An 11943-nucleotide genomic window follows, 5' to 3' on the forward strand; every position below is an offset into this window, starting at 1 on the left:
CTGGTACAACTTCATATCCAAGCTGTGAAAATTACAGGTGTAGAATAGGTAACAGTAAATAAACATCAAGTCCAGGAACACACAACAAGTAAGTTTAACTACTGGTACACTAAAATCTTAATAAATGTTACCTCATGTCCACTTACAAGCTTACAAAGATAGTCCCCTGTAAAGTTTCAGGTGTTACTTGCTAGAATATTATGAAATGTATTCATACTAATTTTTTACTGAACTATGGGGTTGATATCAAATATTCAGCATAGTATTATGCAACAACTCCACTGGCATAACCAATGCAAACAAACATCTTAATTCATTAGGTGAGACAGGCTTCCATTTTTGTCATATAACTGTTTTCAAAAAAGTCCACCCAATTTACATTTTGATCTGCATTAAGATTAATTTGACCTATGATCAAATGTAAGAAATCATCATTAAAAAAGTAGCCTTAAATAGTCTACAGGCTTCATATTCTCCGATTCTATATCTAATTTCTGAAATACCACTGAATAGGAAGTTGACCAGCATGATATTTCTGGCCAGCCTCATGTACACTGGACTTCTATTCAACATCATTCTTGGGCTCAAAATCACTCATCCGCAGTAACTTTTCCACCGTTCCAATAATCTCATTAATTTCAAAACATTCAAAATCATTGTCATTATCGATGTCATCAGCCATTATTTGCCAAAGAAATCATAATCAGATGATGATATTGGGAGTCATCCATTTAGAGTTTTCCAGGTAGCATGTGTTTTAACCAGCATTTGTAAAGCTTCTTTCCAAAATGCATGGTAAAACTATGATGGGATGCCCAATGCACCAATCAAATTAAGTTTCACAACCATTCTTGTCAAGCTTAAGTACATAGATTTGTAAACAGTTGCTTACCTGAAAATGAGCATATTCTGCAAGAACCATTACAGAACTGGCCTACCAATGGTGCAACCTATGCTGCAAAAAGAATTTTAAGGGTTTATGTTAGTTTCTATATTAACAACCATTTAGAAGTATAAGTAACATAAATTAAATTAATGAATAATATCAAGCTACACAACACATACGATGAAATTATGCATATCTCATTTTATACAAAGCATAATGTCAGAGCCAGGAGGCAAGGTACAAAGTCAAGAGGCAAGGTACCAAGCCAGGAAGCAAGGTGCCAAGCATGGAGGCAAGGTACCAAGCCAGGAGGCAAGGTACCAAGTCAGGAGGCAAGGTGCCAAGCCAAGAGGCAAGGTACCAAGCCAGGAGGCAAGGTGCCAAGCCAGGAGGAGCATGTTTTGCACAGTATGTTCTTTTATTCTGTACTATACTTAAATAAATGTACAGTTTTTCAATAAAATACCTATGTTTCATTACTATTCTTATGATTATCAAGACATTTAAAAATTAAATAGTTTGCAGTGTTGGTTCCATAAGGATGTGGAGCACTGATGATGACACCAGCTCAGGGTGGTGTTTCATCCAGCAAAAGCTTGCAATGAACTTGCTCTAAATCAAATTTGTTTTACAAAACCCAAGTATAATCACTTTAAAGTACAGCTGTGAGGTGCACTGCAACATATTTGTCTAAAACACATAATCTATGGACTTTTAAGCAATGGGCACATTATTGCTATAAGCAGGAAGTCTTATCAATCTACTAATGTAAATAGTTTGCACTTGATAAATGCATATCTATTCCTTTAAAGCTAAATCTCCTGCATACCTTGTATTCAATATAAAGTATGCTGACACAGAGGCACAGTTATCCATCCATTATAATTCTATTGATTTGTGGCTTACGAATTCCACTCTACTACTACTGTTCTGTGAGACATTATGGAACTGCTGCTGCAGTCTAAGTAAGTTTTAGCTCTTGTTGTTGAAATCAAGTCCATTTTGGTTTTTTTGGACTTGGAAAACATATTGCCAATACATTTTGTGAAACACTCTTGTTTCACAACTTTATCTCTTTTGTTGGTAATGTTCAACCCCATTCTTCCTTTATCCGCTCTTGTCACTGCATATTCTAATATTATCTGAGCTACCTGCAATTTTACTTCATCCCTGGCTTTAAGTGCTTCATTCAACTTTAATGTTGCTCAACAAAGCAGTTTTCTGCATGACTTTGGGTTTAATTGAACTATTCTTCCTCTTCAATGATTTTCCTATCTTCTACTTTGAACCTATGCTACTTTAATCTCTTTGCTTCCTCCATTCTAATTTCCCAGTCTTTCTTATATTGTCTACTCAGTTTCCATCTCAAGCTTGATTCTTTCCTGATGACTGCTATGATCTTGTATGGCTACTAAATAAGGTCCCTTGCTATGTACATCTTATGTATCCCTCCTGCTTCAGTCTTTGTTGCATCTTTAGCCAGTCCAAGACTATTAATGGTCTCAACTGTTAGACCTGTTTGTCTTATGTAATTTAGTACTTATTTGCTGACAGTAAACTTCTGTATTTTGGTCAACCATTTTGGTACTCCTTTCAAAATCTCTAGCTACTAGTCGTCAACATGCATGAAAATGGTTCCATCAGACTCCATATACCATTAATTCAGGATGTCAAGATATGTTTTGTACTCAAACCCTTCATCTATAAAAGTTGGTACATCAGTTTCAGCAACATGAATATACTCGGTTATAAGACAAGTCAAATTGCAAACAACAACGATCCTGATCTGCCAAAGCATAATGCACCTGTAGACCTGGGTATATATTGTTTGTTCTACTGATTACTCCTAACAAACTACAGAGATCCAGATCTGCCAGTGCATTAAGCGATGGTAGATCTGGGTCTGTGCAGTTTGCAATGGGACTTGATTCATAAGTGGGTATATACAGTAAGTACAAGTTCGCATATGACACTAATGCTACTGTTCCTTTGCCTGATAATTCATGCAAGTACTTACATAATATACCTGTCAACAAATTTGTTCCATATGTACCAAACATTACCCTACCTTTTCACATAGGACACTTATCTATTTTTGAGTGACATTTTATTTAAATTCAAAATATTTGGTTAGTACATGCACATTAAGATGCTTGGAATTTCTATCTACAAAAATTAATCATAGGGGAGAGAATGCCTACACCCAGGTCATGTAAACAACGATTTCTCTCTATGTTCTTTATGCTTTCTTCGGGCAATTATTTTTCCTTTCAAGCAATTTTATTTCCATATCTCTATTTTATTCCACACTAGTTGATGTATATGGTTGTGTAAAAAAACTGATAGGCAATCTGTTTCTCATAGGAAACACCATTAATTTTATTTCAACTGTATTCCCATATCTTCACTAGTACAAGCCTAACAGCAAATGGTTTCACTGAGAAAATAATTCACTGTGATCAGTTAATATAATTATCAACTCTGAAAGGTCATTACAAGTAATTTAATTTTGCAAAATACAACATAGATGATGCATATCTCACTCACTTGTAGGCCTGTGGGATAGGATCAAGTATATCCTATAAAGCTATTATGATGTATTTATCCTCAGATCCATTCCCATTATTTTCAATTGATTTTAAAGGTTTTCTTTTGAACAATGACCATTGATGTTCAATAAATAAGACAAGCAGGCTATCACAACTGTAATAGTCCATTGTTCTTAATACATATACTTAAAACATACTCTTTAAGCCTCGCTTTCAATCAGGCTGAGATAATTCAATAACATGAATTATCTTTGCTTATTGATGACTGTGATAATACAACAACATGCATTATATTTGCTTACTGATGATAGTGAAATTTATTCTTTGCTGAATAAGATAAAACAAGCTATAGTTGTCTTTTGATGTCAAATTTTCTAAAAGCCTCCTCTAAAAGTTGGCTATCTACAAAGAATATGATCCAATTCTGATAGCAAATAACATGCTCAGACAAGATAGTAGTAAAATACCATTCTCCATTCATGAATGAATTCACTGATTATATCAAAAGAAATGTTCAAAAGTTAGTTAAGTTCCCTTTGCAGCTAATGAACAATTTTCTTCAGGCAACACAACCCCAAGTAAAACCTTTGCTTCTGATGCCATTATATTCTTTACAGTGGAAAACCTTTCACTCTTTTCCATGGACTTCTGTGGGTCTAAAATACAACATAATACATACAGAATGGAACAAGATCCACAATGTTTATACTTGTGAAGTGTGGAATTTTGAATTGCAGTGAACTTTAAAGATGAATGCATTGAGCATTAAAATTTAATCTCATTTAAGCCAGAAAGTTTTTGTGAAGGGTCACTTTGACCTTTCTTTGTTCATCTTCCCCCATGTCAGTGTAAACTTCAAAGGGGCAACATTCCAACTCAGTGACACTGACAAAGGTATCTTAACACAGTCCTTAGAAAGTAAACATTTGAGCTACCAACCCTAACTGCTTGGTAGGAACCTATGTCAAATTTTCATTTTTTTCAAATGGAAATTGTTATGCACCATTGTTCACAGATTCTGAGCTGTCAAAATCTGATGAAAGGAATCATTTCTTTGGGAAAAATTAGGGGCTGCTGCTTATGATTGGGCAGAATAAACTAAGGTATACACTATAGAAGCAACCAGACTTTAAAGTGACGACCTTGGTCGAAATTATTTGGTCTGAAATTTCCTGAAAGAGGAAAAGTAGTCTCAATGCCAGGAGAGGCCTAAAGAGAATAGTGCTTTCTTCATTAAACAAGAAAGGGACCAGGTGGCCATCTTGTAAAAAGAAAGACAGGTTTTAGTGCTAGGACGCACAAGTTCTGAAAGAGAACAGTAATAAGGTACACAATTGTAGTTTCATGTAATATTCTATTATCTGATTGTTCGTTTTATGCAAATGTGTTTGCTATGGTAGGTTCCATATTATGTATCATTTATTCAGTTTCATGGAAATGTGTTGATGCTAGAGTTGTTATGTAATTTATTTTATTCAATTTCATGGAAATGTGTTGATGCTAGAGTTGTTATGCAATTTACCTTTTAATTTTACAGTTATTAGTTCACTGGTAGAATTGATTGCATGTGATCCAAATGTTCATATGTGTAGATTTAATAGGGTTATATGAAATAACTTACTTTGTTTGTTAGGACAATACAGACTATCATGAGTTATCGATAATTACCTAATTATATCTGATTTTGTACTGTTTGAATAATCTTGAAGGTTAAGGATTGCTGTGAGTTACAATTTGTGAATTTTATGCAACAGTAATTGAACATGTAGTAGCATATGTAAAAGAATATGGTAATATTCGATAGACGCTTGCATGGTAATTTAAGACCTGCTGCTGGAAGTGTGTGGATAGCCAACATGCTCTGAGTAACATGAGGGAATTTTATGTACGTCTAGAGAGTGGGGTATACAGAAATTTAGGGGTAATTTTGTCCTTTAAGGAACAGTTTTCTGGGAGAGAGATGAGACAGTCTGAAGACAGAAGTCCAAGCAAAAAGAAGGATGAGGTGAGAATAAAGGACCAGGAAGTCCATGAAGAGACAAAGCATAGAGCTTAGGAAGTTGATGAACTAGGAGGACTTTGATACATGGTCAAGGGAGGAAGGTGATGCAAATCAGTTGTGGACATTGTGCTCTTTTCACCTCTCATTATGATGATGAAATAAATCCAAATTGGACACTCTTGTTAAATTCTATTGACATAATCTAACTTTAATTGGAATTGCTGTTATTAATTTGTTCTGATTAAATTTGTTATTTTCTTGTCAAAGGGGACTCATATTGCATTATTTCTTCCCAGTATTCTTGCTCAGTTCTCTGTTGAAATTCTATTCTTCTTTCACTCCTGCTGGTCTATAATATTGAGGGAGGTCATCCTCTAGATAATGCCAGCCAAATCCAATTAACCACCCCTCTTACTAAGAGGGCGACATGACAATATTAATTAAAAATAAAATGAACTGAAGGTCAATTATCAAATCCGTCACAACAAGGAACAACTGACTACCTGAAGACAAGAAAAAGAACAAACTAACTAAAGGTAGCTATCAAAAGTTGCCTCTGTACATGCACTCTGTGTGTGTGTGTGTGTGTGTGTGTGTGTGTGTGTAAGGGGGAACTAGTCAAGGCAGTGTTCTGAAATTTTTCAACAGAAACTGTTAAGAACTCTCAAGAGGTAATTTTGGGGCCTGGAGTGGCTGAGTGGTTTAAAGTGCTCACCATTACAGATCATTGCCATCTCACCTCTGTTTGCAAGGGTTTGAGCCAATGTTAGTATGTGGGAAAGCTTGTCAGTAGGTTCTTGTAAGTCAGTGGTTCTTTCTTGGGGTTTTCCTGGGTTCTTCCTCTACTATTCATACTGGCCGCCATGTATAGCCTATCTTGTGCTGAAAAATGGCATTAAATCCTACAACAACAACAACAACAAGAGCTAATTTGCAAATAAAAAATCAACACCAGCATACCTGCCATATTTTCAGTCTTGGGGGCTTTCTTGGACTCGAAAAGTATGTTTTGACACCCCAAGTGGGATCAGTGTGTGTGACCTAAAAAAGTGACAATGTCCAATTGAGAATAAGCTATCTTTTCATTTGAGACCATCTAAAATTACTAAAAATTCAAATTTGATAAAAAAGAAAATAACATATTTTGTTCAAAATATTCAATACACATCAAAATGAAAAATAAGGTGGTAGACTTAGCATTGTCCAGTATCACCATACGCATACCCACACACACATAACCATATCCACACAGACATTACCCCCCCTCCAAAATATACCAAGTTTCTGTCTTTAAAATCATTAAAAAGTGGAACATTTTCTTAATTAAATGTAGTCTTTGCTGCTCTTAAAAGTTTGGGTGAGAGGAATACAAATGTTATTTGTGCTCACCATGACACTTGTTTGAGACTTAATGGTACTGTTGTTCAACTTTCCTGAAAATCTTGAACTTTTTGTTAGCATAAAAAATGTTTCTGCATCTGTATTGTTGCAAGGGCATGGCACATATGCTAGATGGTGTTGCTATTATGTACACTCCTTAATGATTAATGTCGATACAGTGTTTGCAGTGTGTGAAAAAACAAATCCCTTTGCTGCAGCATTTCACAAAGTCAAATTCTGTCCAGTTCTGAAGTTTAGTTTTTGCTGGACTGTGCTCATTTTGCAGATTGCTAAGGTTTACCTAATACATTACAACATTTTGCCTTGAAACATAAACCACACAATTGTACACCATTCTTACTACCTAAATAATGTGTTGTATGTTTTATATAGAGTATAAATCCAACTTCAAATAAATCTTGCCATTGGTCACAAACTTGCCAATAATCTTCAATAATTATGGCTGTAGCATTCTCATTCAAAGCATTGCTGTGTAATAACTTTTGATTTTCACCATGCACCTCAATGACTGAACTGAATTTCAACTGATTTGGGTTGTTCCACTTAATGAACTTTACCTATGCAAATTAAGTTCAATGGTCTCTTCCACAGCAGAGCTCAAAGTTCTTGACATGGTATCATACTAGCTATTCTCGGTCATTTTAGTAATCTCTGAAATTGTGGTTGAAGGCCTTACTTTTTAATTGACTCCAAAATAAGGATAGTTGAATTTGTGCTCTAAGCAGGTCCTTTTACTGTTTATACAAACTACATGTTTCAGACATATGTCTCTTTCTTTTATCCAAGATTATTGAAAATTATGTTATTTGAAACAATACTGTCAGTGGGTTTGACAGTCAAAATTATGTTTTTTGTGTAACACATCATATTATGGCAGGTATGATACTCCATTACATATGCACTACACCATTATATCTACAATACCTTGTGCCAATAAATCCTCCCTACCCATTAGATATGCCTTTCTTCATTAAATTTACCTCAGTCTGTTACATCTATCTTATGCCAGCACATATACATATACCTACATCATCCTAATTCCAGCACATCTACCTTTATCCATTACATCTACCTTTATCCATTACATCCACTTTGAACCTTACATCCACTTTGAACCTTACATCCACTTTGAACCTTACATCCACTTTGAACCTTACATCCACTTACTTGATTACATCTTCTGTACACCATTACATCTATCTTGCTCCAACCAATTAATTTTACTTTATGACATTACATCCACTTTATGATATTATATTTAACTTATGCCATTACTTCTATATTACACCATTACATCCACTTTAAGTCATTACATCTACCTTACTCCATTAAATCTATGTCATGTCTTTACATCTACTTTATGCCATTACATTTTCCTAGCACCATTACTTCTACGTTAACCATTAGATCCACTTTTGTGTCCTTACATCTACCTTACTCTATTAAATCTAGGTTATGTCTTTACATTCAATTTATGCTATGATATCCACCTTACTCCATTATATCCACCTTATGCCAGCACATCTATCTTACTACTGATAATGCTACTTTACATAAATATTTTGTTATTATAAGTGGTGATAGTACCTGGCTTAGTAACTAGCTGGTTTTGGACTGTGCAGATATGCATGATGCTTCATTGAAATGAAGGATAAAATCAAGTTTCCCATTATCTAAAAGAAGTTTTATTCTTTGTTTTTTCATTTCCTATTATCTAAAAGAAGTCTTGTTCTTTGCCTTTTGGTAACCCATTTTCTAAAAGAAGTTTTAAGGAAATCAGACACACTACACCATCCATGGACATTCATTCACTTTCACTGGTAATTGGCAGATAGATAGATTTTTTATTGCACCTTATGAAGTTCTGTATTCTCAAAGTAACCATCATTAAGATATTTGAATCCTTGCTGTCTGGATATTAGCTTAATTACAAGACATTTCAAGTAATATTCTGATAAACTAGATCTTTTAGTTTAATAGTGTATGCATATTCAACAGTCACCATTTTTGGAGTCAAAATGCAGTGCATAATAACAGTTGTTATGGCTTGCAAAAGAGGTGTGGCTGCACCTCACTTGTCAATTTTGTCAATCGGTCCCATTGATAAACTGTACTGATAGGCTGATTGCCTAATAAAACCATTACATCAGACATATGCAACTTCTTGGGCCAGTGATTATCAAAGTCATCTGTATGATGTAAATGCAATTGGATAAAACCAGGATGCATACAGTCATCCACTGCTTTGAATGGGTTTACTTTATGTGGTTAGGTGACTTGGGAGACATAACAATAATTAATTACCAGTGACTAGGTACATTTGTTTTGTTTTTGCAGACAAAGTGTTTAAAAGTCAGAGGAATAGTTAACCATATATAACATGATCAAAAAGGTAACATGCATGGTATTTCAAATGAATTTACTCAGATCAGCAATATGTACAGGTTCTGGAAACACAAGAATAATTTGAATAGTGAGTTACATAATTGTCCTGTGTTTAATAGTGACATCTGTCCTATTAACTGGCAATTTTATGCAAGAACTAAATTTTTTCTTCTTGTTAGTAACCAAGATCTTTGACCATCATTGAAACCAACAGGCTTTTTCTTTACCATATGTGCAGGCCACCAAGAATGTGTGGTTCAGTTCTGTCATTTTACAGTGCAGAAACAATGTTTTTTCTTTCAGTCTGTGACAATGAACTTTGACCCCGAGATTAATATGATTATTTCTTACACCACATACAATTCATCCACAAAGTCCATATGCAAGTCATCCATAAAGTTAGAGATATGTCATCTATAACTTATAGGTTACTGCACTGGTATGGGAAAATGTGAACAAGTATTTTGGATGGAAATACTGCATGACCTTGGGAGTGCAGTATATCCATCCAACAAAATGAGTAACCTTTTTATTATCTGCTCATTTTCTTATTCTACCTAAGGTTAAATTATGTAAACAAAAATATACTACACAAATAAAGTAACTGAATGTATGCCATATTCCAAACTAAATGCACAAGCGCAGATTCATCATTACACAACAACATTATTAATGTGCACATAACTCTGCCAGATAAATTTGAACTTACTTGCATGCAAGACATAACTTTAAAAAAAAATGGCATTTCGGTCTACTTAAAATTGAAATTTTTGAGTCATATTGTGAATGAATGCGCATTGCAACTGGATTTATCTGTGCCAATTCTATATGAAGCACATTGGATTTCAGCAGCGATAGAGCAGTGTGTTGACATCTGCAAGTGTGTTTCTGTTCTGTCATTGAATGTTTGAAATCATAATGTGGGAAAAATATGAAGTCTTTCAAATGCAATTATCAAAAAAATGCTATGGAATATGTTTATTTCATTCTGAGTGCAGTAAGGTCATGATTTAATTTCACTTGGAATATAGTCAAAATTACAGTACAATTTGGAATGTATAATCAAGCTTGACAACCCATGACATGGCTCATGTAATTCGGATTTGCAGAACTAAGAAAGTACATTTTGAGGAAATTCAGAATGTACGACTGTAAGTATATTTTTTTGCCCTTCCTATTACCAGCTAAAGAAGACAGTTTATGCCTTGTCACTTGCATGTTATTTGTAGGTACCCAGCAATTTTATGAAATATGGCCTCTATCGCCCGCCAAAATCCGAAACATTGCATCAAAAAAGTAACAAAGCAGCTGGTATCTGGCAGTCCATGAAAAATCTGCTTTAGTTCATTCAGAAACAAATTTAATCAACCAAAACATAAAGTCCCTACTACGTGAATGTAATATATGATTGGTTTACAAATCAAAAGTGCGGACATCTGTGTCCATTGTTTGTTTACAATAGAAAGTAGTTCCTTTATGAGTGCAATATGAAGTATGTGCGAGTTCAATATTGTAAAATACTGAATGCTTCTGACATTCAGAGAAAAAAATGAGCATATAATAACTCCCAGAGCATATAATAACTACCAGATACTATTTTTATTCTTCCAGTCAAATGACTACAATCTCTGATGTTTTGATTCCAAAATCAATAGGACTCTTCCTTGCCCCAAGTGCAGGCCTTACATTAAGTTAGATAACTGTAGATGATAGAGAACTCAAGTTAGTGTGGAAACCATTTTTTTCCTTTCAGTCAGTAATGTTGACTTTTGAGCTTTTGACCCCAAATATAAACAGAGTTTTATCTTACCCCATGTGCAAACCATATGTCTTCTTTCAGTCAGTGACCTTGACCTTCAACCTTTTGACTCCAAACTTTATAGGCTTCTTCATGATCCCAAGTACAAACTCTCCACAAAGTTCAGTCAACTGTAAATGGAGAAGAACTTAATAAACAGTGTACAAACTACATAAAAGTTTGTAGAAAAAGTGAAACACAAAACTACAGACCTAGTTCTATTAAATTTAACTTCAAGCCACTAAGTCCTTCAAATATTATTTCATGCACACAATAATACAAGATAATGAAACTATATGTTTTTATCTTAACAATATCAAATAATATGGACAGTTTCATGTAAAAATATTAACATACTAAAATACTTTGGAAGTCCTAGATACTATTGTTTTTAGCACACGTAAGTGGGGTGAGGTGCAGCAGGTTTAGTTTAACTTTAATATTACCAATTCTGGTTATTGACAGGTGAAAGCCAGCATAGATCCACAGAACAACATAATTTCTGGTGAACCTGGGGGAGAGCCAAGCAGGTTTCTATCATGTCCTACTGTACCCAGAATGTGTCTTGCAAACATTTTATCACTCTAATGTACCTGTAGAAGGGAGCCTGGCAGGTAAAAGTTCATACAGTATCATACCTGGGGAAAGCCTGGCAAGCAGACTACTGGTAAACAGTATTTCCAACTACATCAATTAAGGCATGTACAGCAATGTAGTGAACTATATGGAGAGCCCTGAAAGTTTTTATCATACCCTATTGTACCAGTGGGGAGAGTAGGGAGTGTGTGATTTGGATTTGTAACATAGCTCTAACAATTTTGCAGTCATATCGCTATGATGTCTGCAGTGTAGCAATTTATAGTGATGCCTAGCACTGATGCATCATGCTGCAGACATGTAGCATCATGTTCCACCCTGTCAC

The 11943-nt window shown here is 34.7% G+C and overlaps 1 long non-coding RNA gene across 1 annotated transcript; it reads right to left on the bottom strand.

Annotated features, from left to right (window-relative positions):
• Nucleotides 1–899: 899 nt before the first annotated feature.
• Nucleotides 900–11117, bottom strand: LOC149803034 (uncharacterized). The gene is made up of 3 exons (XR_016419944.1): nt 11034–11117; nt 6398–6478; nt 900–955 (listed from the first exon to the last, which is right to left on the bottom strand). It is a non-coding gene; the product is annotated as an uncharacterized LOC149803034 (long non-coding RNA).
• Nucleotides 11118–11943: the final 826 nt, after the last annotated feature.

This window comes from Sinohyriopsis cumingii, chromosome 3 (assembly GCF_028554795.1).
Source record: "Sinohyriopsis cumingii isolate HCF-2022 chromosome 3, ASM2855479v2, whole genome shotgun sequence".
NCBI classification, from domain to species: domain Eukaryota; kingdom Metazoa; phylum Mollusca; class Bivalvia; order Unionida; family Unionidae; genus Sinohyriopsis; species Sinohyriopsis cumingii.